This window comes from Mytilus californianus, unplaced genomic scaffold (genome assembly GCF_021869535.1).
Source record: "Mytilus californianus isolate M0D057914Y unplaced genomic scaffold, xbMytCali1.0.p SCAF_6, whole genome shotgun sequence".
Classification (NCBI taxonomy): Eukaryota; Metazoa; Mollusca; class Bivalvia; order Mytilida; family Mytilidae; genus Mytilus; species Mytilus californianus.
Genome location: NW_026262712.1, coordinates 59,051,261 through 59,068,390, shown reverse-complemented (window position 1 = coordinate 59,068,390; position 17,130 = coordinate 59,051,261). Strand labels below are relative to the sequence as shown.

Genomic DNA, 17,130 nt, shown 5'->3' with positions numbered 1-17,130 from the left:
ACCATTTCTTTCGGAAAATGCCTATACCAAATCAGGAATATGACAGTTGTTTTCCATTCGTTCAAATGGTTGATATAGTTTAACAGTTGATTTTGTCAGTTTTTATGAACTCCCCCCTTTTTTTTTTTAATTTGCATTGATATTCGGTATTTTTGTTAATACTTTTTCACATACACATTTATTTATTTGTGATTTGTGAATATATTACCTCTTATTCTGTTTATCATTTCTCGAGAATTAACAGCATGTCTTTATGTTGAATTAAATACAAAGAATAGTCGTTAAATACACCAGGCTTATAATCATCAGTGTCGCAAGAATCAAAACAGTACGGAGGCCAAATAAAAAACGAAGATGAAAAGCATTGAAAACAACATCAATTTGTGAAATTTTTCTCACTCTATAAACATGATATACATGTAGTTGTAAATACAAGTTACTTGTGTTACTTTCCGAAAAATCTTTGTAAAAAACTATACTATTCCATTAACAAATACACTGACAGGTTATATACTTCTTTTATCGACAACATATTTGTTCATTTTTGAGCAATTTTTGTTCAATTGTTCAAAAAGAAAAAGAACCTTCAATAAACTCAGTTACCCTTATTTCAGTTTTCTCTTCAGTGTTTCTGTTGTTCCGATGTTTTCCTCTTATAGTTGATTTGTTTACCTCAGTTTTGGTTTGTGACCCGGATTTGTTTTCGCTTAATCGATTTATGACTATTGAACAGCGGTATACTACTGTTGCCTATATATGCCTTGGAACTTGATATTTGATTTATCGAAAAGACTATAAGGGTGTTTGAATCTTTTACTTAATACTGGCAAAACAGGACGACTTCAAACACTGACTTATGATAGACGTGACTATCGTTTTAATATCTCCACCAGTTTTTGGTGGGATTCGTGCTGCTAAGTATTTAGATTTCTATGTTGTGTTTTGTGTATTGTTGTTTGTCTGGTTGCTTTTGTTCTTTTTTAGCCATGACGTTTATTTTCGACTTATGATATTGAATGTCCCTTTGGTATCTTTCGCATCTCTATTGCAGTTTTGTGGTCAATGCCTAAGAAATTTTCAAACAATCTGCATGCAGTCAATTCAGTACTGTACAGAAGCTTTTGAGACAATTTAGTATGATGGTAACGTGTACAGGTTAAGAACAACTACTGAAAAGTTTAATCAAAAAGACTAAACCGAGCATTATTGACTGCTAAATTTCAAATTTTCTAGCTGAAGCTAATCCATTGTCCCGTCATGTAACTTTTACAAACCTAACTAGATACGATACGTGCTTCGTTGTTTAAAGTAAGCTGACTTTCTAGAACATCTAAAATCGAGACATAAAATGTATGGTCGCCATCAGGAATAGGTTGACCGTTACGAGGTGTTTGAAATCACAATAGACACTGTTAACCTAAAATTTTACCTGATTTGTTCAAATGATAAACAGACTTATGGTCATCAGTAGAGCTGTACGAACTTGTAGTAGAACTCATCCATATTTGATACTTAACAGTAAGTATCGGAGATGTAAAATACATCTGTACAATGCTGTAACTGATGAAGGATCATTATTCAAATTTGATTAACTTCCATTTATCAGAATAAATGTCATGAAATAATTAAGGTGAGAAACATTGCAAAATAATTATTAGGACATTGGGAAACTGATATAGCATGGGCAATACATTGAATGCGTCTGTAAACTTTCTTATAAAAAATTATAGTGAAACCATATTTATCAGATTATCTGTTAAACACATTTATCGTGAAAAGTATGTGCATTGAAATTGTTTTATATTTTGCTGCAGATTGATTTAATAAAAGATGACAAAAACATGCACATACAATATCCAAAGCTCTTTCTCTAAACTTAAATCGTTCTTTTTATGCAACAACTGTGTTATGGAGGACACCAGTCTGTTCCCTTTTATGAAAATTTTCAATATACACGAATTGTCATAAGTTTGGATATGTTTCTGTTAAAAAATGTTGAAGGGAAACAATTGTTTACCATAACCATTATTCGCCATAGATTTCATTCCTTTAATCACAATTGTAAGATGGATAATCACAAACTGTTCACGAGTATGTGCGATCCTATCACAGTTTTGGCATTAAATCTTAGAATAAAGTCCGTTTTAAATTAATAAGAAGCTTAAATTCAAAAGTGATAATGATCGGATGTACGGAATTAATGTTTTATCTATTTCTTTTTAGAACAAACGCCTATCTTGAAAACTTCTAGAAGATAACAATTAAAGTGTCAAGACTTTACTTTGGGCGACCTACAAAAGGAAGTATAGCAAATTGTACTTACTTATTTTCCTGATTTGGTCAGGGGCAGATATTCTAGAAAACTACTAACATTTTAATAAAATATAGTATAAGTAATACGAATAAAAGATTACATTGCTATTTAGGGCGACAAAAGGCTATTGATTATACATGAACTGATATGTGGGATCAAGATCAAGCAGACAGTAACCTTAATCTACCGGTAAATATACGGTATTCAACACATAATGTCTTTACAATATACCAATTTAAATTCCCCAGAGGTTAACGACTATAAAAGGTCTGCCGTTAACACTAATTTTTCAAACATGATAAAAACATTAAGATAATAAAATTAGAAAAAAAAAAAAAACAGTTACATGATTCTTCAATTGGATCAGACTCATGTACACATTTATATGCGTTTAGAAGTCGACACACATCATACCTACGAAGGTTCTTTTACATATTGTTTATACAAATAATTGTATAAAGTTGGAGATTGCATGTTCGTTACGTAAGTGCGTCACTGTTTTCGATGTCCTGTGGTGTCTGTCGTTGATGGAAGATGTTTGTTGTTGTTCTGCGGTTGGGATGTTGTGTCGACTATTATATTTATTTTTTGTGCGTTTCTCTGTGATGAGTGTTCTTGCGTGTGTTTGTGCTGTATTTCCGTCACGCAGTGTTGTCATTTTAGCGATATTTTTTAACATTGTCATAAAAGCGGGAGGTTTGGCTAGCCATAAAACCAGGTTCAACCCACCATTTTTTCTTTAAATGTCCTGTACCAAGTCAGGAATATGGCAGTTGTTATCAAATAGTTCGTTTCTATGTATGTTGGCCTTTGTGATTGTTGCAGTTCAGTGTTCCTATTGTTCCTTTGTTGTCCTCTGATAGTTGATGTGTTTCCCTCGGTTTTAGTTTGTAACCCGGATTTGTTTTCTCTCAATCGATTTATGACTTTTGAACACCGGTATACTACTGTTGCCGTTATTCAGAAGAGAAATAAATACAAACATAACAATCGATGGACCTGTTATTCTACTGATTGTTTTTTCATTTATTGTATTTTATGTGACGCAGAATGATTACTATTGTTAATGTCTTAATCTTGCAAAATGATAATTTCGAATAGCTGAAAAAAAAGAGCAAAAAATACCCAGGGGACAATCAAAGTCATAATTCGACTAAAAACTGACGATACTGAAACAAAAACAAAATCGGACGATTAAAAGACATCCACAAAATACAATAGTTCTTGGACAATTTTAAACTGTGAGCAACTTTTTCACAGACATTTTTTTCTAACATCAACTTCCATTTAGTCTGTTATTGAGTTTGAGTCACATACAACTACATCGTTTTGATGAGTTCGACGGATATTTTTATCGAACCGTTGAAAGTATCTTGACTGAGGATACAGTTAGAAGTCAATATATATTTATAGGTCGATAAAACATGTATTGCCTGATGTGAAAAGGCTACAAATGTGTTATTTACATGTGTAATAACACATTATTCAAATGCAGTAATTTACCTTGTAATAATTATATCCAATATATTCTTTGTTCTAATCAAATACTATTATCTTTTTTCTGCAATATTCGATATTGATTAACAGAGATTAGCACTGTGTTGTGCTACGTTTTTATATTCATTTTTTGATAGTACAGAAACAGTGACTATCTTAATAGATAAATTATCGCCTCTTTTTCCATACAGCTGTATATTTATTTCACCGTAAATGAAAACCATTGTAATGCATCTCAGTAATATATAGGCACATTATGTTTGCAGTTGCAAATTGGTTTTACCTTTGATCATCTCATTATTTATGTAGTTTTAGACATGTTATCAAAACATCAATTTTATTGTTCAGATTGGATTTTGTAAACAAACAAGAATATACAGAAGGAAACATGCATATTCTAAGAAACAACATTTATAAATCGTGTATTAGGACATTAACCATGCCTACTAACCCCATATGAAATAAATACGGTCTCCACGCGGTTGCTTTTAACCGATCATATTCCTAGAAATGTATAAGAGGTACGATAAATTATTATCTCTAGTTTAGGAGAGCACATCATCACTGTTGTCCTTGTTTAACTTTGGAGATGTCTGCATAATTATATGCTTACTTTTTTCATTATATTTGCCTTATCCACATTTCAAGCCGACGGCAAACATTTTTCATCAAATAACTGACTTTCTTGCAATTGCCGAACACATTATTGTTAATACCTAATAAATGTTCTTTATGCATAGGGTTCATATTATGTATCAACGGAGTAGAGACAGTAACCCCCCCCAAAAAAAAACCCGGCTCTATAAGGGTTTAACATCAATTTTATGTGTATGTATTGTTAAATGTATGTTTTGTTGTTAAAGTATAATACGAAAAATCAAATATCTGCTTAATATATTATAAACATAATACATGTTTGAAATAGGAATACATTTCTTTAATCCATATTTCTAGAAATTTGCCACTATTTAGTTATTTTTTCATCAGTTGATTTGTGGAGCCACCCCTTGTCCCTTGAAATGTTTAGATGAATAGTAAAAACTATGGTTTTTAAAGAAAATTTTAGCAAATATATTTGCTTGTAATGGATATGCGCCACTATTTTTATAAATTTTCATAAATTTTGCCAAAATATGTCAGCAACACCGATTTAAACGGAATTGACCTACATTGATGACGTCAAAAGTACATCACTACTGACGCAATCGGTGAGAATTAAAATCTTCCTTAACAGAAATAGTTTGACTTTCAAACATATATCTTCATCAAATCTTCACAACATTATCACTGTTAATATGTCTTAAATTTTTAGGGCCAAAACTATGAGTTAGTAAACCAACTCCATTGGCAACTTGGTAATTGTGATCTGGTAATCTATAGCTACCCAAACTGATGTTTGTAATTTGCAGACCAGCGCTTTTCAATTGAAGTATTAACTTCGTTGTAAATGAGTCTGTTTGTTGATTTTTTCTTTCGCAAAGTGAGGGTGTTGTCACTACTGATTGACAGAACTGTACAAAGTTCCAAGTTGCGTATACATATTTGGTGTTTCGAAACATATTCAACCTGTTTGATTTCAAATGTAATCAATGCACATGAATCTTAGGTGAAACAAAATATGTACGAAACATTATACGTGCTATACGTGTGCATAAAAAAAAATGACCTTTCCGGTTTAAAAAAAAAATAACAAAATAACTAAAATACCGAACTCCAAAGAAAATTCAAAAACGGAAAATCCTTATCAAATGGCAAAATCTAAAGCTCACATCAAACGAATAGAAAACAACTGTCATATTCCTGACTTGGTACAGGCATTTCCTTTTGTAGAAAATGGTGGATTAAACCTGGCTTTGTAGCTAGCTAAACCTGTCACTAATATGACAGTCGCATAAAATTCCATTATAATGCCAACAATGTTTGAACAAAACAAACAAACATAATAGGTAAAATGTCAAAAATAGGGTTACAGCAGTCAACATTGTGTTACAATCTCTATCACTATACAAACAAACAAATATGCCAACAAAGAAAAACAAATGGCATATAGACAAAGCATATAAGCAAAAATAAAAGACAAGAATACAAAACAATGGTCATAGCACAATAACACAATGGCGGAATGTATAAGTACCGAACCTTGCCGAAAGGATATTACCAAAAATGGACCTAAACGTAAAGGTTAATAGTTTTCAAAGATAACTAAAAGAACATCCATTTTAAATCATTAATACAAAGATTTGTTATTCTTACCGCCTTGTTGTCCATAACTATATAGTGCTTATCGATCATATGGTTAAGAAACGTCCAGAATCCAAAGATTGTAAAATTAAAAATATGAATAAATTAAATTAAACACTATAATTTTGGTTGGTTATATAAAATCATATAAGCAGTTCCATCCCCGCTCATGCACACACACACACACCCCTACACAGTTGTAATATTAATTCATAATAAACAAAATTATTTCTCTTTTTTGTTCGTTTGTTATGTATAATTATTTGCTATCTCTCTAGATCTATTTAAGAAGAACACACATATTTCAGTTATGTCATATTTATTTTAGTTCTTTGATATAAACATGATAAAGGTATAGCTTTTACTATGTTTCAATTACGGTCAATTTTGTCTTAAATAGACCAAAAGAAATTTTCTGATAATTCGAAGACCAACACACGTAATTGGATCAAAAAATTGTTTAATGCAACGGGCTATTTTTTTTCTGATTATAGTTGGATAGTAATAAGGAACAGTACCCATTCCTTCAATCATTTATGTCCCCATAACCACAAACCCTACCTTTCCTTAAAAAGTACCAATTACAACATAAGAAAGATATATCTAGGAGATGTTGGTTATACTCAAATAGTAAATTATCCAAATGCCAAAAGAGCACACATGACATCTAGAGGTCACTATAAGTCTACAACGTTTGATGGATGTCTTAACAATTTGTGCAGATCAAAATTGAGTAATAGTGTATAAAGTTTTGAATAAATTTATTCGGAATATAAAGTAAACACACACAGACATACCTGCAACGATGAATTCTTCAAACGCTGCAAAGTTCATGACTAGGGACAGACACTTGGTAATGATCCGGGATTAAACTTGTCTTATGATATCTCTACCAATTCAGTTGTATATTCAATCAGTTGACTTGAAAAGGGTATATGAAAGAAGATTTAAGAAAAGGATCCCTTACAAACCATCTTGCTTTTAATTGTGTTGCTTTTAAAATATTTGGGATTAAATTTAACAGAATTAATATTAGCATAATAATATTCATATCAATACTGCATGTTTATCTTCTTCTATTGTTTTGTTTGGATACTGCCTCATTTACGTATTACCCTAAATCTCCAATTGACAACTGATTTTTAGTTAAATCGACGAAAGAAACAAAAACTTAAAATTGATTATTAGTTTGCATATCAAGCAATATTGGCATTTTAATAGATTAACGGTGACAACAATAAGATACATAAACGTAAATACGAAAACTTTAGTACCAATGGCGGGTAATTCACTAGCTATTCGTTTGCAAGCATATTTTTTTTCTGTTGAAAAGGTTCTATCCGAGAGAGAATAAAACAAATTTGCAGATAGAAATAAGACGTTCAATTTAAAAAGGTTCTTATATTTTCTTACTTCCCATGGACCCTAACAACAGACAGACGACTAAACAAACACAAACCTTCATTCTTTTGTGTTGTTGTCTATAACAAATTAACAAATCTTTTTGTACATGTATGCATACTATTGAATACTTCTTTGTCTTCAATGTGGTTTCTGAAACGATAGCGCCACTATGTGTCTCTCCCAGATTACCATATTTTTTTGTTTGTTTTATTTCTTGAAGTTTAATTTGCATAACTCTATAAATATCTTTATATTTTGATTCCAAAATTTTTCGGGGCTTTGAAATCAATCAATTTTTTTGAAAGTTAACCACTCTTAATTATGTTAATCTCATTTGTATACCAGTTCAAATAAAGCAATATGACTGTTATAGTCGGTTTTATTCCGTTGGATTTAGGCAGGGCTGGTTTCAAATATTTTTTTAAAGCATGATACCTAACAAAAGTAGGTCAGGTAAACTGTAAAATATGGTTTGACAGGTACCAATGAGAAACATTTCAAGTAGTACTACGTGAATTATGTTCTGATCGCTCTTTGTTTTTCTTTGTTGATATATTTGTTTGTTTTTATAGTGAATAAGATTATAGCACAATTTTGACTGCTGTATCCTAATTTTTAACATTTCTACCTTTAATGTCTGTTTGTTTTGTTAACATATTGTTGTCAATATAATTGAATTTTATGCGACTGTCATACAAGTGAAAGGATTAGCTAGCTATAAAAACACTTACGATACTCAATAGAGTTGTACGGACTTGTAGCATAACTCAATATTTAAGATACACTATAAAGTTGTAAACTTCTCTATGTAATTTGGCCTCTAGTGGAGAGTTGTGTCATTGGCAAGAATACTACATCATTTTATGTTTATATATAAGTATTGCAAGTATCTTATACTGTTTTAAAGGGAGTTGGAACATTATTCGTATGCCAGAAAAAAATCTCAAATAAAATTAATTAAAATTGGAAACATTACACATAAATTATATGCACAGTGGGAAAACTTGTGAAGCAAGAGCAATGTCATGAACTAAACTCTTTTTATTTTTAACAACTATGTTATGTTCCTCGCAAGGAAGCTTTTAAACCAAGAGTTCCAATTAGTGAAGTTGAAATCATCCCTTCGTATTTTTACGGCCGCCATCACGAGTTGGTTGATCATTATGGAATATCTGTGTTACGGATGACGAAGGATATATTCCAATTGTCGTACCGACAATCCCGTCTACTTTTCCCCGAATGTGACGTACTTACATGAACAAAGGGTGCCACATGTAGAGCAGGGTCTGCTTACTCTTCCGGAGCACCAGAAATCAACCCCAGTTTTTGGTAAGGTTCGTGTTGCTAAGTCTTTAGTTTTCTATGACAACGCCATAGCTAAAATTGAAAAAGACTAACAAACAAACAACAGTACACACACACAAGATGAGTTATTGTGCCAGTGTGTAATTGCCACTAACTCCACATCCCTTTTTCTAAGAAGATGTATTATCTGTCGTCGCTACATACATTGTTTAACCTGGCTCAATTGAAAAAAGATGGCCTCATTTTTACTATTTTCATATTTGATTTTATCATATGATTATACACTCTGCTATCTGTATTCAGATGACTATCTTGATAAATATATTGTTTGTATTCGTACTGTTTTTTTTGCCGGCACGAACCGTGATAAATATGTTCATTAAATGTATATAGCTCGTTCCTTCAATAGACGTATCTTACAATAATACACATGATGCTGTTGATCAAGTTCAACATATTTCTGAATTACTTAGAAAAACAGTTATCTTTATTTGTAAACCATCAGAAATAACAGTTATCTTTATTTGTAAACCATCAGAAAAACAAAAGCGACAAACAAATAATATTGTTTTAAAAAGGTGATATCTTGTCAAACCTGCCGTACTTGGAGACGAATTGTATTTGAATGCGAGAGCAAGATATCAGTATCAATCTAGGATCATAAAAACCGAATACAAGGAGGAAGTTACCACTGTTTCGGAGTTATCAGAATATTATAATCGTTTCTTATTGTCAATATAAATGAACGTAATATATGAATAACTGATATATTATAATGTTAAGGATAAAATTACAATAAACATAAACCATTTAAAACTTTGACTGAATTGTTTCAAAGATATAAGTTAATAAACATATATTGCTATTTAGTTATTAATATTATGATCCTGCATCTTATCGATACGTATATTCTGGCTTTGCATTAGGTTATACCTTTTGCAAAAACTACTGAGGGCGTCTTTATTCAGAATCTTTGGCAGTTGTACTGATTGCTTATTTAATCGGGAATACAATGATTTATTTATTGGGTGGTTTTGTGTCATTTGCTAGGTAGTATTGGTCTAATGAGTCTTATCACTGAAAGCGTATATACTTTAAACCAGTAGTTGTGGTAATGAGTGGTGGTTTGGTCTACAGCACATTGTTTATTAATTAATTGTTGTTCATACTGAGTATTGTTCTGATGAATTTAGGTGTTCACAGACTCTGCTACAAAAGTTGATTGGAATTACAAAAGAAATGATTTAATTTACAATCAATTGATTAAAATAGAAGATGCGCTAAGGGCTCTTTTCGGCCTATTAAAAATGAACTATTACAAAAGTAAGAGATTTAGGTTAAAAATGATCGTTAAGTATGTAAACATATATTAATATAGCAAAATATAGCAAAATTTCAAATTTTCTACCAAAAAAATTTCAATAATTGTATATATATATATATATATATATATACAACTCGTCTAAACATCAGCCCAACAATGTTAGATCTGTAAATTTACTTTCGCAAATTTTTTGTTCTTCCCTTGCCGGGATTGGAATTCATGCTACTGAGATATCGCCTGCACTGCATCCGACGCGCTAGAACACACGACCACCTAGGCTTCACAATAATAAATCTTTCGGTGGCCGGGTGTTACCTTTCCTCGTCAGTTTTAATCTAGCGTCGCAATACATTACATGATATATAAGGCATGAAGATGGAATTGTTACAGATCAGCTGAAATATATATTGTAACGGATCATACAAATGCATGCAAGATACAGTCACAGAAATAATTATATTTATAAGTACGTCTGAACCAGTGACAACTCTACAACAGATTTATATATAAAATGCCTGAATAATAGCCAATTATAAATCTTACGGGCGATGGATCATAAAATTATGATACAGTACACTACAAAATATAATATATAACAAGTCTAAAAGGGTACAACATCACCAAAAAAATAATTAAATCATGAACAAATTTTACATATTTCGGATAGCTAATATCCTTCATCAGTAAGATGTAAAATGAATCTTATCTTGACATGTGGTAGTCAAACTGAAATAAAAATCTTGAATGCTATACAAAGTATCAATAATCAATACGCTGGTCATTTTTTTTCATGTTCATGTTCGGGAGGAGGAATAAATTTCTTAAAACTGTAAGAGTCCAAAACGGAAGCCTAAGTTACTGGAAACAAGTGATGGTAGTGAAAATGAGTGGCACATTCTATGTTTTTTCATGTATGCCCTCTAGGGAAACTGTCCTAAGCTTTCTTATCCAAAACCTTTCCCGAGAAAGTTTGTCGGCCCTTGACCAACCCTCGTTGTGGTCTATGATAGTGATGGTAAGGTTTTTGAGATCAGCTTGGGCGTGCCCAGGTGATCTCAGATGACCACTTATGGGGAGGTCGGGCTTGCAGGTGTAGTCACTTCGATGACCATTCATGCGTTTGTTGAATGGCTGTTCTGTCTCGCCAACATACTGCATGCCACATCGACACTGAAGAAGGTATAGAACATTCTGGGTTTTGCAAGTTACATTGCATAATATAGTGTACACAGACCCGGTGGAGTGGCAAGTAAATGTTTGAGTATTCAGTATTTGTTGGCAAGTCAGACATGTCTGTTACCACACGACTTGCACCATCCTGCAGTTGAACAGCTTTTATTAGAGGAGACATCAGCTCTTACAAATAAGTCTTTGAGACTTGCTGGTCTCGGAAAAGCAAGGACAGGAGGTTTGGGAAAGATCTTGGATAACTTAGGGTGCTTGGCAATAGTTTGCCAATTGGTATGGATCAAACGTGAAAGGTTAGTAAAGGCGGGATTGTATGTTAAAACAAATGGAACTACTTTGCTGCGCCTCTTCTGTTCGTATTGTAATAGGTCAACGCGGCTGTTATTGTTAGCACGTGCAAATCCCTCATCTTTGTCCCGTTTCTTATAACCTTATTTGGTCGAAAATCCGCGAAGTTCCTGTAACCGTTTAGTGACAGCTTCCTCAGAGGAGCAAATCCGCTTTACTCTGAGAGCTTGACTATAGGGGATACTTTTTGTACAGTGTTTGGGGTGACAGCTTTGGGGAGAAAGGTACTGCTGTTTATCTGTAGGTTAACAGTAGAGGTCTGTTGATATGACACCGTCCTTTATAGATGTAGTTGTGTCTAAGAAAAATATTTTAGAGTAGAAAATTTCATATGTAAATTTAATTAACTGGTGGGCGTTGTTTGCATGTCTGATGAAATCATCTAGTTTAAGTTGGGATTCAATCCATTTCATGTCAACATCATCAATGAAACGGAACCAAAACAGAGGTTTGGATAAAGATGTTTAAATGATTTGTTTCTCTAATTTGCCCATGAAAATATTGGCGTAAGACGGTGCCATGTTCGTCCCCATCGCTGTCCCGTTTATCTGACGGTAATGTTCACCATTAAAGGTGAAATTGTCGCATTTCAGAACCAGAGTAAGCAGCTGGACTAAACATTCGGTAGGTGGTTCTAAAGTGTTGCGCAAGTCCCACATTTCCTTACACGATTGTATTCCGTCATCATGAGGTATGTTGGTATACAATGAGGTGACATCTAGAGTGACAAAGAGAGTTTCCGAAGAAAGAGGGTTCATGGATTCCATTTTACGAAGGAAGTCTGTGGTGTCTTGAATGTGAGTAGGAAGATTTTCTACATGAGATCTTAAATGAAAGTCTACGAATTCCGAGATTTTCTCAGTCGGGTTGCCGTTTGCGGATACAATGGGTCTACCAGGGTTGTTAACCTTGTGTATTTTGGGGAGAAGATACAATCGACCAGGCTTAGCGTTCTCTGGTTTTAGATATCCGAATGTATCCTCATCTATGTGACCGTCATTGTGTATGGTTTGTAACCCAGTGATAATTTTGGAACTAAACTCGGAAGTATATATGTATATATATATATGAGAAGTATTCAGCACATGCTTGTACCACACAATGTGCTGTTTATATAGACACAGAGTGTCATAAATTATTGAATTGGCAATTACATGCGCTCAAAATAAGTAGGTCCACTATCTATGTAAATATGTCCAAAATCTATACACTTTTCACAAAAATATGAAGAAGTGCCCATCTCGTGATATCACATCTTAATTTTGAAGTCATTGGAACAAAAAACTACTCGTTTAAAGGTTTCCAGTACCTGACAATTTAAACAAACCTGAATTGAAATATTGAATAAAAAAGTGAGATTTCAGTAAACAATTAGACCAAGTTATACTGAACAGAGTTTGATGATGTCGACAGCTATTTTATTACCCCGTTGTAAGTATATTGACTGATAATGCAGTTTGAAGTCAGTATACGTTCATAGGCCGATACACATGTAGTCTTAAAAGGCTACAATTGTGTAATTTACATGTGTATTAACACATGATTCAAAACCTGTAACTTACTTTTCAATCATAGTATTTAATATATTCTTTGTTTTGACCCATTTCTATTATCTTTTGCTGGTATGTTTGATGCTGAATAACAGCGATAAGCACTCATTTGTGCTACGTATTTATATTCATTTCAAATATTACAGAAACAGTGACCACCTTAAAAGATAGATTATCGCCTCTATGTCCATACCGTTGTATGTTTCTTATCCCCTTCTTAGCAAACCATTGTCATGAATATCAGTGATAAATAGGCACAAAATAATTACAGTTGAAAATAAGTTTTACCTTTGATGATTTCATTATTTATGTAGTTATAAATCATATCTTGACATATTACATAACATTAATTTATTGTTAAGGTTGTTTTTGTAAACAAACAAGATTATATACAGAAGGAAACGTGCATATTCTAATAATTGAAATTTATGAATCGTGTATTAGGACATTAACCTTGAAAGAACCTACAGCCGCCAAACAGGATACTTCAGTAAATGTTTGTTGCCGATGTAAAATTTCATTGCGTCATAGTCGTTTATAAAAGCAGGATAATAGCACAGTATTTTAAAGCCTTTCGAACACTGACGGTATTTTGTCATGTAAGTACACTTTAAGTCATATTAAGTATAAAATTAAATGCATATTTAGAAAATTTTAAGCGATAACAAAGTAAATGTTGTAGTATTGTATTAAACAAAGCAAGATTCACATCAAATTTGCTAAAGTAAAAGTTAAATAGAACTACATTTGTCTTAGTGATTTGGCACTCAGTACTAGTTCTTGTCGGATAATATGCTCTTTAGCTTTGTCCGTCTGCGAAAATATCGACATTTGACATTATCACAATTGCTTATGAAAGATAAAACAACATTTTCCTATTTGCCCGTCAAGCTTATCTAACTATTATTTCGCCTTCCTTTATCAATGTACTGGTATCATGCAATAAAAACTATGAAAAGCAGTCCTCCAACAGGCAGAACTAGTGAACTAGTATACAAATGATATTAAGAGTGATTTGATTTGAAGGAATTCAGGTAGTTTTAAGGTTACCAAAATCTGCTATTCAAACTATCAGGACATAATGAATAAAGCAAAGTAAACGTCTTGCGAAAAAAAAAGAAAAGACATATAGTCGCGATTAAGTTTCAGAAACCACATTAAAGACACAGAAGTATTTAATTGTACGCATACATGTACGAAGATCTTTAGTATTACTACATATAGTCGTTTGCAATTGTCATCTTGTTTTTTTATACAAATCATCTTACAAAATATATAATCAAGATTTGTTTATTTGTTATAGAGAACTAATAAAAAAATGAAGGTTTCTATTTGTTTTTTCGTCTGTCTATTGTTATTTTCCATAGTAGGTAAGTAAACATAAGAACTTCTTTTAGATTTAAATTCTGATTATTATTTTCAACTGCAATTCTCTCTTAGATAGTTCTTTATAAACATTAAGAAAACAAATGCTTGCAAGCGAATAGCTAGTGACATTCTTTGATTTGTCCTTTTGACTGTAATAACGTTTCTAGTTTTGTGTTATCCTGTTTTAACCGTTAATTAAAAGGTAAACATCATGTGTTTCTCTGATATGAAAGCCTAAATATCATATTTGTAGTTTTTGTTATCTTCGTCAATTTCAATAAAGTTATTTTTCAATGGTAATTGAATTTCTAACAATAGAAAAAGATCAATATGCAATATCAATTTGAATATTAATATGTAAAAGTTAATTTTTTTAAATCTAATCTTAACTTTTTTAAAGGCAGCTCACGTTCATGCATACTATTATTGTTATTCCGTATATGAATTGAATATGAATCACCCGGTAACGTTATTTAAAAATAACGAATATTTACTTCCAGTCAACATGGCGGATGGAAAAATGCTTGAAGACAATAGCCTCATTCATAAGTAAGTTCAGTCGAGTTAAATATCTAAGTAAGTCGTAATGATAAAAGTAACATATGTAATGTTTTAGTTTTATTGTAAATTACAACATCTTTCTTAACAATATAAAAGGCGTGATCAATTATAATCTGAAAAAATATTTCAAATTAATAAGAATCAGATCCTGCTCTTAATTTGGTAATCAGAAATGCAACGCTTACGTACTTTTGGAATATCTCTTTCACATGTTGCAGCGTAAAATTAATTTTTAAAATTGCCAGAATTAACCTTGGGATAGCAATTTTGCGTATGAAAAAGAAAACATGATGTAAAAAAGAGAAACAGATAGCAAGTGGTCATACAGACCACAACTATAAGAAAGACATATACCACAATGGTAAAAGAAAAGGCAAAAGCACAAACAACAACTCCAAAAATGTATTCATGAGGAAAACGAGCTCCACTAAAACTGGAGATTATATTAGGTGTTTCTGATCTATTGGAAGTTCGTAGTTCGATAGGCACACACCATAAGGATAACTGCAATAAATATTGGTAAAAAAAAGTGGTGATAGATATCAAATGTATATAGATATAAGAAGATGTGGTATGAGTGTCAATGAGACAACTCTCCATCCAAGTAAAAATTTATAAAAGTAAACCATTATAGGTCACAGTAGTGTCTTCAACACGGAGCCTTGTCTCACACCGAACAGTAAGCTATAAAGGGCCCCAAAAAATTACTAGTGTAAAACCATTCAAACGGGAAAACCAACGGTCTAATCTATATAAAAAACGAGAAACGAGAAACACTTATGAACCACATCAACAAACGACAACTACTGAACATCAGATTCCTTATACACATATACAAACTCTTAAGGGAATGACAAACCAAGGTAAAAAAAAAACCAAAACTGGACACCAAACGACAAAAATAGTATACACCACACCACAAAGAAACTAAAGACAACACAAACCCCAGCAGAAATCCGGGTTTATCAAAGGTGTGGATAGCAGATCCTGATATACATGTAACAAACGTCGTATTTCTCGTGCTAGTACTAATCCAGTGATACATCTAATTCGAAAATGTTACAGTCGGAAAAAAGCAGAAGGGATAGTAGTTACGAATATATGCGTCAACATCTGTGAAACAGATATTTTGTTATAGTCAACCAATTTTCGATGGCGTCTGTTAAGTTTTCAATGGGTTGACACATTAGATATGTAAAATGTTATTATCATAACACTTCGTTGACATCGTTGCTGGTTGACTATTAGTTCCATATGGTGTCATCAGCTGAGTAATCAGTGATTTTGTACTAACAAGATTTATAATATACCTTTTCAAAACTGACCGTTAAACAATGCATCAATCAATTACTTTGACTATTAAAATGTTTATCAATTAGAAATTATGAAGATATTTCTAAATCCGTTAAGTAAGAATACATTTGTGAGACAGATCTGCTGTTATTGTCAGGTCACTTTTCAACATATCGCTTTTTGTGTATTTTGGTATTCAGACTTTCAGATAGTTTGGTTTCAGCGTTCCTGAAGAAGTTAAGTCAAATCACATATGTACATGTAGGTGTCTTTACAACTAAATAATATACGCCTCCATAAGTATGTAAACTCTAACACGTTGATAGTTATTCGAATTAAGTAGTAGACATTGTTATCATCACTTGCACATTACACGTTACTCTACCAAACACTGTAATATGATGCATACCTCAAGTAATTTGCACAGCTATAGACTGATGTCACCAATAAACGAAATATGTGATTATAGATCTTTCATCGAATTGTTTTGTTTCAGGCTTGTAAAAAGATACGGGTGTCATAAAATACAATGCTCTCCTGGCTCTCCGTGCTGTAGCTGTCCTCATGGTCTTTGCTGCGTTAACACAACCTGCATAAGGGGCTAGTGAGGTCAGCTATCCCATTTTTGACCAATCATAGCAATCCAACAGAACCGAAGAATTATCATCCTTTAAAAATAGGATTTGAAAAAATGAATATTCGAAAAAATTAAATTAAAATCTATATATTCATTTTAA

General features: G+C 32.3%; 2 long non-coding RNA genes across 3 annotated transcripts in view; both read left to right on the top strand.

Annotated features, from left to right (window-relative positions):
* Window positions 1-17,130, top strand: part of LOC127706163 (uncharacterized) — a 219,189-nt gene extending 202,059 nt beyond the window's left edge. For both annotated transcript variants that reach the window (XR_007984270.1, XR_007984271.1), the window contains one exon: window positions 16,890-17,130. This is a non-coding gene — a long non-coding RNA (uncharacterized LOC127706163). The remainder of the gene's footprint in view (window positions 1-16,889) is intronic.
* LOC127706165 (uncharacterized) lies at window positions 13,571-15,051 on the top strand. Its single transcript, XR_007984273.1, has 3 exons — window positions 13,571-13,770; window positions 14,475-14,541; window positions 15,040-15,051. It is a non-coding gene; the product is annotated as an uncharacterized LOC127706165 (long non-coding RNA).